We start from the raw sequence: 20,150 nt of genomic DNA on the forward strand, positions 1-20,150 counted from the left end.
CTCCTCATCGTTGATAATCTCTTTCCCATATGTAAGCTCAATTTTTACATCAAGCCGACCCAAATCAGAAACGATCAACTATTTGAACCATAACACCACTCTGTTACATGTACAGTTTATTATGTCAATGACGTATTCTTCTCACAATAACAAAAGTATGAATGCAGAAAAATGAAAATGTTCGAGCATACCTGCGATTGCAAAGGCGGCATTTAATTAGCAAATCAACAAAGTAAATAAGTACGGATACATCCTCGTGTGCAGAAGTAATCGATTCAGACTCCCTTGTAGGATGGTGACCACATGAATATGTCATATGGTACCACTATATCTTGTTTGATACAACACAAAAATACATGTATAGATATCAACATAGAAATTCTGAACGTTCGCCAAATCTAAACTGTACTACGCTTCGAACAAAGTCAATGACCTTTACATAATCATCCTGGTTGAAATGGCCAAACCACTTAAGAGTGACTATCATCAAACAAATCGGAAAGGAAAATAAAGTGGAAAGAAGGTGGAGGCCTAAACCAAGTCTCAATCAGAATGCTAGACACCCCAAATCTATAAGCCTGTCGACAGCCTTTACATATGTGCATACACTCGATAGAACATGCAAGAAAGGGAGCAAGAGATCATTCCAATAAAGAATATGATGTATCGATGAAACAAAATTATACTTGTTTCATAGAAGAAAACGTCCGCTGCTTAGTGTGATTCTCTCTCTGAAGCCCAACTCCTTGTATATTTGATCCCTCTCCTATGTAATAAACAAAACCGATTGTTACATGATATCCAACAAACAGCGTAAATAGAAAAATGACAAGAATTCAAAGATTCCATGGATGTCAATGCTAACTGGATTATTTTGATATTCTCATGTGAGTTGGCATGGATGTTAGAGAGCAGTGAGTATGCATCTTTTGGATGTTCAACTTTGTTCACAATTAAAATAAGCTTTACAAGAATAATTCTTCTAAACTATAATTGCTGATAAACATAATTCCCATAGCAATCTAGAAGGGTACATATGAACAACTTATCTTGAATCTATCTTGAAATTTACACGGTAAAGAAGACTTGAGCATTGTTCCAAAGACATTAGAGCCATCTCATCATTCGTGGCACGTGTGATGTAACATGTGGCAAGAACTTGAAGTTGAAGAAATGTGATAAAGAAAATTTAACTTCATGGAAATCATTTAAATGCAAACAAGCCGCCTGTGGAACACCTACTGAATTTTCTCTACTAAATAATTGTACATTTGTAAAGAAAGAAGAAAAGGAGCTCTGCAGGCCTAAGTTCAAAATTTAAACTAATCATCTCTGCGAATCTGACAGCTATATATTCATGAATGGGGCTCAACCTTTTTGGAGAAAGCTGCAAAGGGATTAATATCATCCTCATATATCTTCTTGCACTTGGATTCAACATCTGAGATGAATCCACCTTCAAGATCCTCGGTGTACTAAAAAATACCAAGATCCTTGGTGAGATACAGAGTGGCAACTTGGTTTTCAGCAAAGTTTTAAAATCATTTGATCCCTTTTGATAGTCTAGTGGGTGATCTTACATTAGCGGATTCCTTTCAAGGGTCAAGGAAGCTTAATTTGGTTCGTGAAGGATGGTGTCCTCCTCCGACAGGCTTTCTTAAGGTAAATGTGGATGGGGCTATGGATAGTTCTTGGCAGAAGGACGTCATAGGTGGGTTGCTTCGGGACGAGAAGGGTGTCATGCTGGATTCGTTTTCAGAGAAAGTTGGTTCGGGCCCTCCAATTTTGGCAGAATTGCTGACGATCAAGAGGGGTTTGCAGCTATTTTTGGAATCAGAGTGGGCTTCTAGGGGAAGGCTAATTTTAGAATCTGATTGTCTAGTGGCTCTAGAATGGATTAAAAATCCAGCTTCTTGTACTCCTTTATTTAAAGCTGTGGTGAATGATATTTTGCTAATATAGCGTGTAAGAGGGGTGTGGTCATTAGGCATATTAAGAGAGGTGCCAATTACAAGGCAGATGAGTTCGTCAAGTTGGGTATTGGATAGGATTGACGAGGGGGTAATAAGTACGGGTTGGTAGGTAGTTTGTATTGGGTTTTGTTGTTTGGTGGTTGGAGTATGATTGTAATTGGTTTAATGTATTGATATTGTATCTGTTTTTTTAGCAATAAAATTATTGACACTCTTTTCCTCCATCCAATGTTCGTTGATCTATTTTTGTAGATTGGCGGTTATGATGGGGGTTTTTTAACGAGGCCATCTTTCTATAAAAAAAATACTATAGCCACTTGATGAGAATTATGGTATGTACTAAAAACAACATATACCATCTTTGATCCCCTAGAAATTACTTTCTCCTGGTTATAATCCTGAACAAAGCGAATCTTTCCATGAAGTTTAATATTATCAGCTTTTGTTTTCTCCAGTTCTGTGGTTAGCATCCCTATCTTCCCCTTTAATTGCCTTATTTCCTATAAGATGTGGAACATTAAGAAACGTAATTTTTTTTGTAGAAACCAAAAACATCATATAATAAAATTCCATTGAATAGAAAATGAAAACAAATGCATCTACTTGCATAAAGGTAATCACCATACTTCCTCAGTTTCCCGCAATCGTGCCCTAAACCGATCACGCTGATTGCATATCACCTTCAGCATTGAGCTTTGGTCTTGATCTGAGGAAACTTGTTTGTGATGTGCGCTCTGTTCCAAAATAGGATTTGAATTCAAAAACCATGACTCACTGTGAAAATTGAATTATCACTTACAAAACATATCATGTATTTACGGCCCATAATATCAACAATTAAAATGCAAAACTTAACATCACTAGTCTGAAACATGATTGTTTCAACAACATTACCTCCATGTGTGCCCCTGCAGTTTCAAGAGGTAAATAAGTGCTGCACTCAATGAGTATGTGGGACCTAGGACACTAACTTTTTTCCTAACCTAACATTTAAGTGAAGAAACTAAGCAAGTATTGCTGACAGATACATCACACGCATCTAATTTTTCAGTTAAAAAATTGGAGAATCTGACATCTTGACGAATGATGCTTCATCTCAGTAACTATTCCTTGTTCCCAACACGAATATTATATATATATATGTAAAAGATAAAGACATATGGAACAAGGAAGCAAAGGATTAAGAACTAGTCTGATAAAATTCCGTTAATAACATGCACTCTTGAAGAATCAAGTTAACACTTAATTATAACTCAAGCTGGCAAGAAAAGCTATTTAAGCAATTATGCTTAAACAGCAAATATGACTATAAGTACAATGCACATGTAAAAAATTCAAACAGAAAATGTTTAAGTTAATTCTTATTTTCTTTGATACAGTTAAATTCTCCTTTAGAGGTTATACATTCTGATAATTTATACACGTAGAGTAACAAATAACAACAAATATACCTCGGAAATTTCATTCCCTCCACTCTCAGAAAGATCCCAATCATCAAAAAGAGTCCCATTCCTTTCTTTGGAACTATAACCCTGCATTAAAGAAAGAAAGATTGTGATGAAAATGAATGGCTGCAGCATGCGGAACTCGCTAATCTAAGAATTGTTATGTCAAGTCCAACATCATTAAATGGAAGGAGCAACATAGATAAACTGATAGTTTCGATCTTTCAGCATAAGATAATTCACATATATGCTGAGCAAGTTAGTCATCTAAGAAAAATGCTCTAAGAAAGAATGAAGCTGGTTGAAACTGCAATTTTCAGAATCTCAGAAGAAACTAGTTCAAACCTTCAATATATCATCTTCTAATTTCTATATCAGCTTCTGTTGTTCATGAACCTTTTCCGTGAGTTATACTATTTTGCCTTCAGCTGTTTCCAGCCAAGATGTTTTCTCGGAAAGTTTGACCTGAAAACCAGTAAAAGATACATGAACACAGCTAGTACACGGTAATTAAAACACATCAAAAGCATTAAAACCTATCTAACATCCAAAATTTTCTGCAAGTATGAATAAAGTATGATAACTGTAGTTATCCACAAGATATTATGTATAGTTTCATCTAGACAAGATCTAATTACTATTCATAATTAGTATTGTTGGAGAAAATTGGGAAAGAGAAAAACAAGGAAGAAAAGCACCAAAAAACAGTTCATACCTTCAGCTGTGTGAGTTCATGTTCCATTTTCCTATTTTTATCGAGAAGAAGAGACTCCATTTTACTCATCTCTTCTCCAATGGTAGCTGCTTCCCAATCTTCAGCCTCAATTGACTTATAACCCACTTCCTATACATTCAACAATGAGGGAGAGATTCAGAAGCTATCAAGCGTGAAGAAACAAGAAAATACTAACATAAAGTCAGTCACAGAATAGCAACGTTGTAAACCAGGGAGCAACAAAGACATAATATTATTTTTTCCATTTGTGGACACTAATTTTCGTCCTATTATATATATATTATTATTTTATTATACATATATTTATATTATATATATATATTTTTTACAGACCCAGAAGCCCAACGTTTACGAACTCAAAAGCCCATATATAACAATAAGCAGCCAAGAACCCTTCTAGATCGGATTGAGGAACCGACCCGAGACCCAGGTCCACCGAAGTCTGACCTGAACCGAACTATTAGGGTTTCCAAAACCCTAACTTTCCACTTTGTTCCCTCAGCATCGTTCCAGCCGCATCCATCCAAAGACTCCTCGCCCCAGTAACAACTCATGATCGATTTTCTCGACATCGTGATTTCATGGAACACCAAAAATAACCAAGTCAAACACAAATCAGTTTTTGAGTCAAGATAGGAGTCTAAATCCACCCAAAAATAGGGGGTACCTTAGGTTATGAATTGATGTAAATCGAAACGAAAAAACACAGAAGAAACCACACGAAAAATCACAAAAGAAAATAGGCAAGCAGTTGTAATTTTCGAAAGGAAGAGCAATAAAAGAAGGTACTTTTTTACCTTGATCGGCTGCCATCTTTGTTTGTATGTGGTCTTTATGTTTTTTCCTTTCTGGTTCGAACGACCGATGAACATGGGGGGAGAGACCGAGATATTTTTTCTCAGATCTAGCCCTCCCTGGGGCTATTTGTTCAAAACCATTTCGATTTTTTAGACGAGGGCAATGGAAGCTTTAAAAAAATGCAAAAATAATTTTGGCCACCACCGATGAACAGCGACCGGCGAGGAGGTGGTCGACCGGTTTCTGGGTTGAATGGTGGTGTTCTTCATCAGATGAAGAACACCCAAGAGCAAAAGAGAGGATTTGTTGGGCTCGTTTGATCCGTTTTTCCTAGGGGAAAATGAACTTTGTTTCCAAAATTGGCATATATAGTAACCCGCTGGGCGACCCGCGTGTGACCTGATCCAAGGATTAGGATCCGCGCGATTTCGTTAAAAAGGGGTAATTATATTTTTGGTCCCCCGTCCTTTTTAAATGTTCATTTTACCCCCTTTAATTCAATTCTAGCCCCAGTTTCCTTTGAAATTCACCACCTACTTTTGTTTTCTTGCAATTTAGCCCTTTATTATTCTATTCCCCACGTTTTAACTAATTCCTTTTTATTTATTTATTTATTTATGTCATCCAATGTTTACTTTTATATATATATATATATTATTGTTTTTTATTGTTTTTTCTTCTTTTCTTTGTTTCTATTTTTCATTATTTATTTATTTTTCTAACATTTATATATATATATATATATATATATATATATATATATATATATATATTATTTTTAGTTTTTTATTATATATATTGTATTTTTTATTTTATTCTTCTTTTATTATTATTATTATTATTTATCTTTTTATCTTTTTATTTTTTGTTTTTGTTTTTATTTTTATTTTTATTTTCTTATTTTATTCCTATCTTATTTTACTTTTTTTTTACTTATCTTATTTATTTTGTTTTTTTATTTCACTTTATTTTACGTTATATATTTTATTATTTCTTTTTTTTGGAAATTAGCATTTTTTTGTTATTTAGCTATTTTATAATTTATATTTAAGCTTGCAATTAGCATCACTTTTTAATAAGACTTTGTTCTTTGAATTTTTTTCGTGTTGTGTGGTTCAATATGAGCATTTTATTTTATTTATTGTATTCCCCAACATGTATATTTGTCTCTTTAAGTAATATAAGTTAACTTTTATCTTTCTTTTGGATTCAGCATATTACTTTACAAATCTAACATTTTAACCTTTTAAGGGTATTCGTCTAAAGTGATCGAAGGTAAGTAATTTGGACAAATTTTACCTTTTAATTTTTTAACTTGCAATTTTCTTAATTAAAGACAACTGAAAATTAATTAGTACCGAAAGGGCAGTTCAAGGGTGCTAATCCTTCATTGATTATTCTTAAAATAAATGATCGGAGGCGACTCTAACCATTTTATTCAAGTCGAAGCCTAATTTCGGGCCCACTAGAAAGACGACTGCGACAGGTTGCCGACTCCACTGGGGACAGGTAAGTGAGTTAGGCTAAAGATTAATTTCCAGTTGTCTTTTTAAGTGAAAATGGTAAGTTTAAATTTTAAGGTAACTTTTTCGATCCTTATTACTTACTTTTGATTATTTTTTCAAATAAATAGTTGTACTGTCGATTTCTTTCAATGATTTCAACCTTTTAAATATTTTTCATTTAAGGCTCTATACTCGAGCTCTGAACCCTTTTAAGTGGAGGTGAAAGCGACGCCTTCGAGAGAATTTATTCTCCGCATAGGCCTAGCAAGTAGCCTTCGGGATTCATATACCTTATGTCTTCGTGTCTTCGTGTGAATTTATTCACCGCACAGACATAAGGGAATGCATCTTCTCGAGTTTAACTTAGTCCACACAAGCTTGTAATGGCCTTAGGACTAATGGTTTGACAAGCCTAAGGGGGCACCAGCAAAAAGAACTCAGGTACTATTTTTAGAACCTAAACCGGGAGACTATAGGGAATTAGAGCATACCCAGAAACCTCATTTCAAAACCTAGGATGTTTTTACTCATGCAGTTTTGTCACTTTTATTTTTACTTTCATCATTTATATTTTTATATTACTAAATTTTTGCTTTCATGTTTGTCTTTTTAGCATTTGCATCATAAAAAGAGGCTATTGATCCATAAAAAGGTGTTAGTTACACAAATAATCTACATTAATGGACAAAGGGGTTGTAATGCTAGAGATAAAAAACGCCGAGGTACGACTATGGTCCGAAAAGACTCAGAAAGAGAAGAGAGACAGTCTACAAGGAAGCTATATGCCAGAACTGATTAGCTATACTTCTGTTAGCCTAAACTAGAATGATGTTCAAGAGCTACGAAGCATTTGGGATAGTTGGAAGAGTGATCGGAAGCAGAAGTTAAGGCAACAGTATGGTGATATCACTCTCCTTTTCTATGTCAGGACAGATGAGCCCCTAATTAGAGCCTTGGTACAATTCTAGAACCCGGGATACAACTGTTTCACCTTTAACCAGGAGGACATGGTGCCCACAATTGAAGAGTATATTACACTGCTACACTGCGAAGGCATCAGACTGGAGCAGGTCTACATCAAACACATCAAAAAGTCAACCTTTCAAAATGGACTGGCAAAAGTTACATGGGTAGATGAAAAATGGGTAAGTGACTGGGCTCGACACAAAGGCAGCGAGGAAGGAATTGGTTGGATCCACATCAAGCAATTGATGAAGAACCATCCAGATGAATAAAAGGCAATAAATATTTTTGCACTGAGTCTTTATGGTTTGGTCATATTCCTAAGAACTTTGGGGTACATTGATGCAGCTGTGGTGGAACTGTTTGAATAACTCCCAAGGCGAGTAAATCCAGCACCGAAAATTTTAGCTGAGACCTTTTGCTCTCTCAACCACTGCATAAATACTGGTAGAGGAAGATTCATAGGGTGTGCTTAGATTATCCAAGTTTGGATTCACAGTCATTTCTGGAAAACTAACAGGATTACTTACCGTCGATTCAGCACCACTTATTCACCTTTGGGAGAATTCATTACTCTAAAATGACATGAAGGTGCATCCAAAGAAAAGTGGATGAAAGTATTCATACATCTTCAGCACAGAGATATTGCTTGAAGAGCTCTTTGGTTGACCTACAGTGACATTCTCTTCCGATATGGGGATTCAGGCACTGTGACTTTACTTGGATTATGGGGAGGAGTTGGTTATTCTCCACTTTTGGCACTTCGATATTTTGGAGCACGCCATTTTATCCTGGTAAAAAATGGGATATCTGGGTCAGAATTTGCATAACATGGAGACAACTACAAGAAAATGGTCAATGAATTAGCTGAGTCCTGGAAAAAAGTGTTCTGAATGGAGGCCGTGGCTGCAAAACACATGCTTACTCCGGATTATTTAGAATGGTGGAGGCTAAGGAAAAATGACAACATCCATGTGCCAGATCATGAGGACACCCGGACTATGAAAAACATTTTAACCATGTTCCTTCTGAATTGGAGATAGCAAAGGAAGAATTTGAAGTTGTGAAGAACAAATTGAAACAGAGGGTAAGGGAGCTTGAGGCTGAAAGATATCAGTGGAAACTAGATGTCAATACTTAGAAGGATCGGGTAGACAAGTCAGAGAAGGAACAAAAGAAAGTCTATTTTGAGATTGAAGACTTGAGGAAAGGGTACCAAGAACAAGTTCAAAGCAACTCCAATATGAAAAGGACTTCTGAGTATTGGAAAGGCGAAGCTAACAGTCTGAAGAGGAAGTTTGAGGGACATAATGAAAGAGATACTCTGAAAGAATAGCTAAAGACTGCTCAAAGGCATTTAATAGACAGTCAGCACCACAACAAACATTTGAGAATCTAGGTAGCTGATTTAGAGAAGTCTTTTCAGAAACAGTAAGAACGGGATGGCAAAATCATAGCTAAGTTAGAAGCCATTTTGGACTGATTCAAGAAACAAGCAAGTGAGCTTCAGATAGTGCACTTTGATGGAGATTTACAGTGGCATTTTCGTCAGGAACAAGCTCAGCAAATGGTGAAGGCTAGAGATGCAGTCATATGTGATTTCTTGGAGCAAGTACAGAAGACAGCTCGTCATTTGCATGGTTTAGCAAGAGAAGCCAGAGTGGTTTGACAAGACATTCAACCAGTGACATATGAAGGAAGAAGACTTGTCAACCTATTAGAAGTTGTTCGGGGTCTAGAGGATTTAGTCTAAATGTACCTCTGATATATTTTTGTCTCTTAAAAGATAAACACTTTTGTTTAAATAAGGATTATTTATAATAACAGACATATTTCAGGATCAATGCCTCTAAATCTCATACATCATGCATGTCATACTTTGCATTTTATTTTCCATGTTTATTTTTCTACTTTTCATGATTTTACATTCATATTAACTAATAAAAATGTCTCACCAGAAGAAAGAACAAACACCGAGTTTACCTCTGCAAGCTCTGAATACACATCATCCTCACAACACTCGAACGAAGAAAATACAAATAGAGGTCAAAATCACTCAAATCGAGGAAAACATGTTAAAGCTATAAAGGGAGCTGGAAGAAAAGATAAACCAGAACAGTCAGAGTACTTTGGATACAATCACAAAGAGCCAAGAGTCCTTGGTTAATCAGATTGTGGCCAAGTTATCTGGCTTACATCAAGCCAGTGCACCCTGGGCAAGTTCATCTGATAGGGTAACTATACCACCGACCCCACAGGTGGTTATCTCACCTGAAATCTTACCCGGACTGCAAGGGGACTCGTATGCTTCTAAGAAGAAAATCTCATCCACTGTTAAGATACAAACTTCTACATCCAACCCTGACAATAATTCGGATAATTACCATATACTGGATTTTGATGAGGAAAAAACACGAAGAAGATGGAAGAGAAAATTAAGATGCTGGAACACCAAATGAAAGTGGTCAAAGGATATCATGACTACTATGGAGTGGATGCATTGGAGCTAAGCCTAGTCCCAGATTTGGTGATTCCACCAAAATTCAAAGTCCTTGAGTTCAAAAAATTCGATGGAAATAATTGCCCTCAGCCTACATCACTATGTTCTGTCAGAAAATGACAGGATATGTGGGAAATGATTAACTCCTGATTCATTACTTCTAGGATAGCCTGTCCAGTTCAGTTATTCGGTGGTATAATCAGCTGAACCGATCTCATGTTAAGACCTAGAAAGATCTAGCTAAGTCTTTCCTGGAATAGTACAAGCACATTAATTATATGAGACCAGACCGAGTTATGATACAAAGCATGGAGAAAAAGCATAACGAAAGTTTCCGAAAGTATGCATAGAGATTAAGGGATTTGGTTGTGCAGGTTCATCCACCATTGGATGAAAAGATAACCAGGAAGCTCTTTGTGCAGACTCTGAAAGCTTCTTACTTTGGGTACCTGGTCGCAATCACATTAGGACGCTTTTCATATTTAGTTATGGCCGGATAAATGAAATTGACCATAAAACAAGGCAAAATCGAGGGAGGTGAATCAACCAAGAAATATCCCATGAAGAACAAAGACAGAGAGATCAACAACGCCAACACCTACAATGCCAACAAAGGTGTTACGATCTCAACCACAAAAAAACTACAGTTGTATCGTCAGGTACTTCTAGACAAAATCAGAGGGAACCTAGGAAAGAAAGAGAGAATGAGCAATTCGATCCTATTTCCATGTCATACAAGGAATTATACTAACAACTCTTTGACACATACATAGTAGTGTCACCATACTCGTTGGAGCCTATGAAGCCCCCATACCCCAGATGGTATGATGAGAATGCTCAGTGCGAATACCATGGTGGTGTACCGGGGCACACAATCAAAAATTACCTCGTAATCAAGAGGATTGTATAAATAATGTGCAACAAGAATTGGATCCAATTTAACTCCGGAGAACCAAACGTTGCAAAAAATCCCTTGCCTAATCATCAGGAAAATGAGATTAACGCAGTCACTACCGAGAAGGGCAGGAGAGTCAAAACTGGTGTTTCGGAAGTAAAATCTCCTTTGGCTTGGGTATGAAACCAAATGGTGAAAGAAGAGCTTCTCGTTCCACATTCAGATACATCAAATAATGAAGATGGTAACCACTATTGTTACCACAATAAAGAAGGGCATGAGGCACTAGATTGTTCGGAATTCAAAGCCTTGGTTCATCTCATGATGGATAGGAAGGAGATGGAATTTTATGAAGAAGTTCGAGTTCTCCGGAAGTAGACGTTTGTGCTGTCAGAGAACTATCTGAAAGAAAATATGACAGAGATAGTCCCTTAATAATTACCCCTCAAGCAAATATAGTAGAAAATACACAAGTAAAGGTGGTGATCACAGCACCCCGACCTTTTCACTATAACGACAATCAACAAGTGTCATTGAAATATGAATGTCAGGTGAGAACTTCAAGAGAAGATGATAGTGAAGTGGAGCACACTGCGGAGAAATGCTACTCCCAAAAGGCTAAGTCCCCCAGAGACAACTTGAACTTTTCAAGGAGGATATGCTGGCAATCAATGAGCTCATAAAGGAGGAAGAAGCTAGAGAGTTCCTCAAATTTTTGAAGCATAACGAATACAATATTGTAGAATAGCTACATAGCCTGCCGACACATACCTCAATGTTGGCATTGCAGTTGAACTCAGAGGCACACATGGAGGCATTATTGAAGGTCTTGAATCAAACGTTCATGCCATAAAACATACCAGTCAGCAAGATGATCGACTGGTTAACAACATTCAAGCTGATAATCTCATCTCATTTTCAGATGATGATATTCTATCTGGAGGAAGAGGCTGAACTAAGGCATTACATATCACCACCCACTGTAAGGGGCACTCTCCTTAGAATTTGTGAATGCCATATTCGTGGTTGAAGAAAGAAAGATTTCCAAACCCTGGATTTCTGAGTGCACCAGGATGGAGATTAACCAAACTTTAGAATGAGGTGTTAAGATAAGAAGAGGGTTTGGGAAGCTACTGCAAGGAAGGATTAATCCAGTGCTTCCTATATCAAACCTAGATCAGTTTGGGCTTGGTTTTCAGCCCAGTCACCAACAAAAGAGGAAAGAAATTTAGAAGAATCGAGAAAGAATATTGGCCAGATTGATTGGAACTGAATTTCAATGGGAACCCATAGTATTCCCACCTCTTTACGACACATTCAAGTCAGGTGGTTATATGTTTGAGACCACCTCACCAAATTTCAAAACGACTCTAAAAGACCTGAGTATCAATGCCGTAATCACAGAAAATGATGAAGATGTGGATAGATTCGAAATCCGCCCACTACCACCTGGGTTTGTGCTTAGCAACTGGTCAGCGGAAGAATTACCTGTGATTTTCAAATGTCTTTCAGTGTAATATTCAAACTATCCCTATTTGCTTATACCCGGGGCAATAGGTGATCTTTTGTAAGGGTGAATAAACATTTTGATTTAAATTCAATAAAAGATGCAATTTTTTTCATGGCAAACAGTTTTCTTGTTTCACTTATTTTGAATTCAGTTTTTTTATTTTCTTCATTTCAGTACTCCATTTCATAATCTTTCAAATTTAATTTTCAATTGTTCCGTGTGGGATATTTTCCTCTCACGCATACACATTTTCTTCTTTCCTTCAGGTCCCCAGATAACAATAATGCATGCACTGATGATCCTGATCCGGAGTTGGATTTTGAATTGGCCATTTGTCTCGGGGAATTTGATGAACGTGACAATGAAGATGAGTGCAACTTACCTACCGAATTATTGAGAATGATAGAAATAGAAGACAAACAAATACTTCCACATGAGGAGAAAATTGAAATCTTGAATCTAGGCACTAAAGAGGAGAAAAATGATGTTAAAATTGGCACAACTCTTTTGCCTGAAGCAAGACAAAACTTGATAGTCTTACCTCAAGAATATAAAGACGTGTTCGTACGGTCGTATCAAAACATGTCGGGGTTAGACATAGACATGATAGTCCACAAACTACCTATCAAACCAAAATACAAACCCGTGCAACAAAAGCTGAGGAGAATGCGACCAAAAATGCTCCTTAAGATTAAAAAAGAGGTCAAGAAACAATTCGATGTTGGTTTCCTTTAAGTGGCCAAGTATCCGGAGTTGGTGGCCAACATAGTGTCAGTTCTGAAGAAAGACGGGAAAATACACATGTGTGTCGATTACCAGGACCTTAACAAAGCAAGCCCCAATACAACTTTCCTATGCCACATATAGATACTTTGGTAGACAATATAGTCGAGAACACTTTCTTCTCGTTCATGGACGGATTTTTAGGATATAACTAGATTAAGATGCATCCTAAAGACATGAAAAAGACCACGTTCTTCACAATGTGGGGAACTTTCTGCTATAAAGTGATACCCTTCGGATTGAAGAACACTGGGGCAACGTATCAGAGAGCTATGGTGACCATGTTCCAAGATATGATGCACAAAGAAATTGAGGTTTATGTCTATGACATGATTTTCAAGGAACAAACCGAGAATGAACATGTCGAGAATCTGAGAAAGCTCTTCTAGAGATTAAGAAAGTTCCAGTTGAGACTGAACCCTAGCAAGTGCACTTTCGGAGTAATATCTAGGAAGTTGTTAGGCTTCGTGGTCAGCAGGAAAGGCATTGAAGTCGATCCCGATAAAGTTAAGGCTATCCAAAATCTACCTCCCCCACAAACACAAAAAGAAGTTCGAGGTTTTCTAGGCAGATTGAACTACATAGCACGGTTCATATCTCAGTTAACCGACAAGTGTGACCCAATCTTTCGCCTTCTCCAAAAGAACAACCCTGGAGCATGGGACGAGAACTGGTAGACTGTATTTGAGAAAATAAAGGAGTATTTGTCTCATACTCCTATCCTGATGTCCCCCATCCAAGGCAAACCTTTATTCTTGTATATATCCATATTCAAGAATTCAATCGGGTGTGTCATGGGTCACCATGACGAATCCAGGAGGAACGAAAGGGTCATCTACTACTTAAGCAAGAAGTTCACCGATTATGAGGTTAGATATCCTCCCATCGAAAAGGTTTGATGTGCTTTAGTCTGGGCTACGCGAAGACTCAGACAATACATTTTGTATCACACCACTTAGGTTGATTTCCATGTTGGACCCACTAAAGTACATGATGGGTGTTCCTGCTCTCTCTGGAAGGTTAACCCAATGGCAGATGTTGTTATCTGAGTTTGACATCGAGTATGTGAGCCAGAAATCCATAAAAGTAAGTGTCATATCGGATTTCTTGGCAAGCAGAACTGATGAAAATTAAGAGACGCTGGACTTTGATTTCCCAGACGAAGACTTGATGGCCATATCCTTAGAAGAAGCAAGTACTTCCACAGATAATTCTTGGAAAATGCATTTTTAATGGTGCATCAAACGCATTAAGACATGGCATCGGGGCCATACTGGTCTCCTAGAAGGGAATCATTACCCATTCACTAGCAGGCTGAATTTTAGTTGCACCAATAACATTGCAGAATATGAGGCTTATGTTTTGGGGATTCGAGATTCAATGAGGCAAAATATAAAGACCTTACGAGTATATGGAGATTCAGCCTTAGTAATTTATCAGCTCCATAGAGAATGAGAAACCAAGGAAGTAAGGCTGGTGGAGTACCATAAACTAATATTGGATCTGCTCGAAGAATTCGATAAAGTCACCTTCCACTATGTGCCTAGAGAAGAAAATCAAATGGCTGATGCTTTAGCTACCTTGGCAGCCACGTTCAAGGCTAACAGAGAGTCTGAAATGATGCAAATTGACATGCAGTCGTATGAGTACCCGTCTCATTGTTACCAAATCGAGGAAGTGAAAGACACTAAGCACTGGTACCACGATATTCTGCAATACATCAAGAATATAAATTATCCAGAGGAAGCCACTGAAACTAATAAAAGAACCATTAGAAGGATGACAGATGGATATGTCCTTAATGAAGAGGTCTTATACAAGAAAAGCCATGATCAAGTCCTGTTAAGGTGTGTAGATACAGAAGAGGCAAAGATGATAGTGGAAGAAGTACATGACGGAGTTTGTGGAACACATGCGAATGGACATATGATGTCAAGGCAAATAATGAGATGCAAATATTTTTAGTCCACACTGGAAAGTATCTGCATCAACTATGATAGAAGATGTCATAAATGTCAAATTTACGGAGATAAAATAAATGTTCCACTTCAACTTCTTCATGTGATGACATCACCATGGCCTTTCTCTATGTGGGGGCATGGATGTTATCGGGAAAATTCATCCGAAGGTTTCGAATGGTCACCGGTTCATTCTCGTGGAAATTGATTATTTCACGAAATGGGTAGAGGCTGCATCATACACCAGTGTCACTCAGTCCACTAATTGGAAGTTTTTGAAGAAAGAGATCATATGTCGGTATGGTTTACCTAAAAGGATCATTACCGATAATGCTACAAACTTGAAAAACAAGATGATGGATGTTGCTTGTGAGCAATTCAACATAAAGAATCACAACTCTACTGCTTATAGATCAAGTATGAATGGAACAGTAGAAGTATCAAATAAAAACATCAAGAAGATAGTGGAGAAAACGACTAAGACCTACAAGGATTGGTACGAGAAATTGCCTTCTGCTTTGTTTGCCTACCGAACTTCGGTATAAACTTCGACTGGGGCAACCCCATTTTCATTGACATATGAGATAGAAGCAGTACCACCCATTGAGGTAGAAATTCTGTCACTCTGGGTTTTATCAGAAGTTAAACTGGAAGATGCAAAATGGATGCAATTCCGATATGATCAGCTTAACCTAATAGAGGAAAAGAGATTGAAAGTCATTCATTATGGTCAAATCTACTAGAAACGAATGCTTTGAGCACATAACAAGAAGGTGCGCCCAAGAGTATTCCGTGAAGGAGATCTTGCGCTAAAGATAATTTAGCCAATTTAGATAGACTTTAAAGGAAAATGGATGTCAAATTGGGAAGAACCTTATGTCGTGAAAAATACCTTCTCCGGAGGAGCACTTTTCTTGGATGAAATGGACGGGCCAGAACTGACAAATCCCGTTAATTCAAATGCAGTCAAGAATTACTTTGCTTAGGATAAAAACCAGAGAGGGTGTCCCAAGTCGAAAAAGAAAAAATGTTTAGGGCGAAAACCCAAAATGCGCCCTAAATTGAAAAATGAAAGAAAAAGAAAAGAAAAAAGAAAAGAAGGTGGGTTCAAGATGAAAACTCGCAAAGGGCGTCTTGAAACTAATGATGGATCCAATTTGAAACCCCGAAAGGGTGATTTGGATATTGATTCAAGAAAAGGTCCCTAATCCAGACAGTGAAGCATCACGACATCTGAATCTTCTACAGATTTAACGAGTCGGAGAAATGTTGCACTCTCCTGAAAATTGTCGCATCTTCGAAGATCCCTTGAGAAAGGTTGCGTTCAAGGTCATCTAACGGCATATCAGCTCAAGAAGTGCCTGCATTATTGAAATCTAAGACATCCATTCACACTTCATTTATGTATTTACCTTCCAGAATTTTTGTCATGTATTATTTGTTCTTTTTCCCTTATGAATAAAGACGACCATTTCTCTAAATCAATTCTTTTTAAGCATCTTGGGTTGAATTTAAACCTAATGATTTATTCACTTCTGAAAAAGATAATTGCATATTATTGTACAAAGTTTTTTTTGAAAAGTACATATACTTGGAAGCCGGTCAAGGCTTATGCACTATACTTGAGATGGTTGAGAAGCATTTCTCGAATCAAGGATAAAAATTCTGCGTATCGGATTTAAACGTTTGAAGAATTCAAGATCAAGAATTAGAATTCCAAGATTCTCGAGTCAAGAGTCATCAAGACTGACAACTGAAGATTGTGATTTCTCTCCAGAGCCTAAAATAAGATATTTTACATAAGTATTTTAGGCACACCTAAGAGCATTGCACCCATAGCATCGCATATATGCATAATTTTGGAGGTTCTAGCTAGATTCAATTTCAACTTCACAGCGAAGGATATTGAACTCGAAGTAATAAATTTTCAAGGGGGATTTCAACTTCATAATGAAGGATATCCAATTCAATGCTCAACTTCACAACGTAGGAGTCATTCATGATTTCAACTTCACGAAGAAGGACATTGTGCCCAACGGATCGACTTAATTTCACAGCAAATGAGTTATCTGCAACAACAGGGGTTTTACTCCCCAGCAAAGTACAACATAACTCGAAGGCGAGAAGAGTTACCTGTCAACAAGAACCTTCGAGATCGATTTCATTCAGCTCGAGAGCATATTCATCGCAAGGTAGCAAAAAGGAACTACTTTCTGATAAAAATTTTCAAACCAAGGTCTTTAAGTCGAGAATAAGACCAAGGTCAAGATTGACAACAAGAAGCCACTTTTCAATTTTCCTACAATTTCAACGTCACAACAAAGGATATCGTACCCAAAATATTGACCCAACTTCACGACAAATGAGTCATCTGTAACACAGCAACACCGAAGTCTTCAGGTCAAGTTTCAGCTTCGCGACGAAGTGTCTTGGGATAGAAGACGATCCAATAGCTATTTTCCAATGCTATGAGTTCAGTTTCAACTTCACGACGAATGATATTGTTCTCAAAATTTTCCACTTCAACTCAACCTCACGGCGAATGAGTCATTCTGTGATTCAGTCCAAATTAACAAACTCGTCATAACATCGGATTTCAACTCCACGACAGAGGAAATTCGATAAGATGGAGGATGTTAAACTCAGTGATACATTCATAGACAAAAATTGTGTCTTTTAATCTTTGCCCTATTCCCGTTACACGACTATGGGAAAAGAGGGGCAGCTGTGGATACTAATTTTCGTCCTACTATATATATTATTATTTTATTACTTTATTATACATATATTTATATTATATATCTTTTTCTTTTACAGACCCAGAAGCCCAGCGTTTACAAACTCAAAATCCCAGATACAACAATCAACAGCCCAAAACCCTTGTAGACTGGATCCGGAAACCGACCCGAACTGACCCGAGACCCGGGTTCACCGAAGTCCTACTCGAACTGAATAGTTAGGGTTTCCAAAACCCTAACTTTCCACTTTGTTCCCTCAACATCGTTCCAGCCTCATCCATTCGGAGACTCCTCGCCCCAATAGCAACCCACTACCGGTTTTCTCGGCAACGTGATTTCATGGAACACCAAAAATAACCAAGTCAAACACAAGTCAGGTTTTGAGTCCAAATAAGACTCTAAATCCACCCAAAAATAGGGGGTACCTTAGGTTATAAATTGATGTAAATCGAAAAGAAAAACACACGAAAAATCACAAAAGAAAATAGTCAAGCACTTGTAATTTTCGAAAGGAAAAACAATAAAAGAAGGTACATTTTTACCTTGATCGGCTGCCATCTTTGTTTGCATGTGGTCTTTATTTTTTTCCTTTCTGGTTCGAACGGTCGATGAATATGGGGGAGGAATTGAGATCTTTTTTCTCAGATCTAGCCCCCCCCCCCCCCGAGGTTATTTTTTAAAAACTAGTTCGATTTTTGAGACGAGGGCAATAGAAGCTTTAAAAAAATATAAAAAAATTTTGGCCAACGCCGATGAACGGTGGTCGACGAGACGGTGGCCGGCCGATTTTTGGGTTAGATGGTGGTGTTCTTCATCTGATGAAGAACACCCCAATAGCAGAAGAGAGGATTTTTTGGGCTCTCGTTTGATCCGTTTTTCCTAGGGGAAAATGAACTTTTTTTCTAAAAATTGGCATATATAGTAACCCGCTGGGCAACCCGCGTGTGACCTGATCCAAGGCCTAGGATCCACACGTTTTCGTTAAAAAAGGGGTAATTACATTTTTGGTCCGCCGTCTTTTTTAAATGTTAATTTTACCCCATTTAATTCAATTCTAGCCCCAATTTCCTTTGAAATTCAACACCTACTTTTGTTTTCTTGCAATTTAGCCCTTCATTATTCTTTTAGCCACGTTTTAACTAATTCCTTTTTATTTATTTATTTATTTATGTAATCCAATGTTTACTTTTATATATATATATATTATTTATTTTGTTTATTGTTTTTTCTTTTTTTTCATTTTTCATTATTTATTTTCTTCCTAACATTTATATATATATATATATATATATATATATATATTGTTTTTTTTATTATTATTATTATTATTTTTTATCTTTTTGTTTTTGTTTTTGTTTTTTATGTTTATGTTTTTATTTTAATTTTCTTATTTTATTCCTATCTTATTTTACTTTGTTTTACTTATCTTATTTATTTTGTTTTTTATTTCACTTTATTTCACGTTATATATTTTTTATTATTTCTTCATTTTTTGGAAATTAGATTTTTTTGTTATTTAGCTATTTTATTATTTATATTTAAGCTTGCAATTAACTTCACTTTTTAATAAGACTTTTTTCTTTGCTTTTTTTTTCGTGTTGTGTGGTTCAATATTAGCATTTTATTTTATTTCTTGTATTCCCCAGCATGTATATTTGTCTTTTTAAGTAATATAAGTTAACCTTTATCATTTTTTTGGTTTCAGCATATTACTTTACAAATCTAACATTTTAACCTTTTAAGGGTATTCGTCTAAACTGATCAGAGGTAAGTAATTTGGATCAAATTTTACCTTTTAATTTAATTTGTAATTTTCTTAATTAAAGACAACTGAAAATTAATTAGTACCGAAAAGGCAGTTCAAGGGTGTTAATCATTCCTTGACTATAACAGACTCCCTAATTCGACATATCTTTGGTAAGATGCAGATCAGGTAAGAAATTAAGGTGTTCGATCAACCCAATTTTGTTCTTAAAATAAATGATCTGTGATGACTCTAACCATTTCATTCAAGTCGAAGCCCAATTCTGGGCCTACCAGAAATACGGTTGCGACACCATGTAAAGTTTAAAACATAATTAAAAGACTTCGGCTTTGAATCAAAAGGCATAGCAGTTTGAGCATTAATTAAGCACTGACTAATCCTCCTCGTGTTTATTGATCCTTAATTTGCATTATGTACACCCTCTTTACCCACATGATACCAATAAGATTAGTCGCCACAAAAAAGGTTGCTTAAATGAAACATTCACTATTCCCATATGCTAAAAAGCGAGTCGAGTGAATATGGTTTTGATGGAAGGCCACTTCCTTCTTGCTACCAGAAATTTCTGTAAAGCTATAGGG

The 20,150-nt window shown here is 36.7% G+C and overlaps 2 long non-coding RNA genes across 2 annotated transcripts; both read right to left on the reverse strand.

The window, feature by feature from the left end:
• Window positions 1–618: 618 nt before the first annotated feature.
• Window positions 619–2,403, reverse strand: LOC120124876. The gene is made up of 3 exons (XR_005516310.1): window positions 2,330–2,403; window positions 1,374–1,475; window positions 619–766 (listed from the first exon to the last, which is right to left on the reverse strand). It is a non-coding gene; the product is annotated as an uncharacterized LOC120124876 (long non-coding RNA).
• Window positions 2,396–4,254, reverse strand: LOC120124875. Its single transcript, XR_005516309.1, has 5 exons — window positions 4,134–4,254; window positions 3,764–3,883; window positions 3,425–3,505; window positions 2,600–2,707; window positions 2,396–2,473 (listed from the first exon to the last, which is right to left on the reverse strand). It is a non-coding gene; the product is annotated as an uncharacterized LOC120124875 (long non-coding RNA).
• Window positions 4,255–20,150: the final 15,896 nt, after the last annotated feature.

The sequence above is a fragment of the Hibiscus syriacus genome, unplaced genomic scaffold, assembly GCF_006381635.1.
Source record: "Hibiscus syriacus cultivar Baekdansim isolate YM2019G1 unplaced genomic scaffold, ASM638163v2 tig00110429_pilon, whole genome shotgun sequence".
Lineage (NCBI taxonomy): Eukaryota > Viridiplantae > Streptophyta > Magnoliopsida > Malvales > Malvaceae > Hibiscus > Hibiscus syriacus.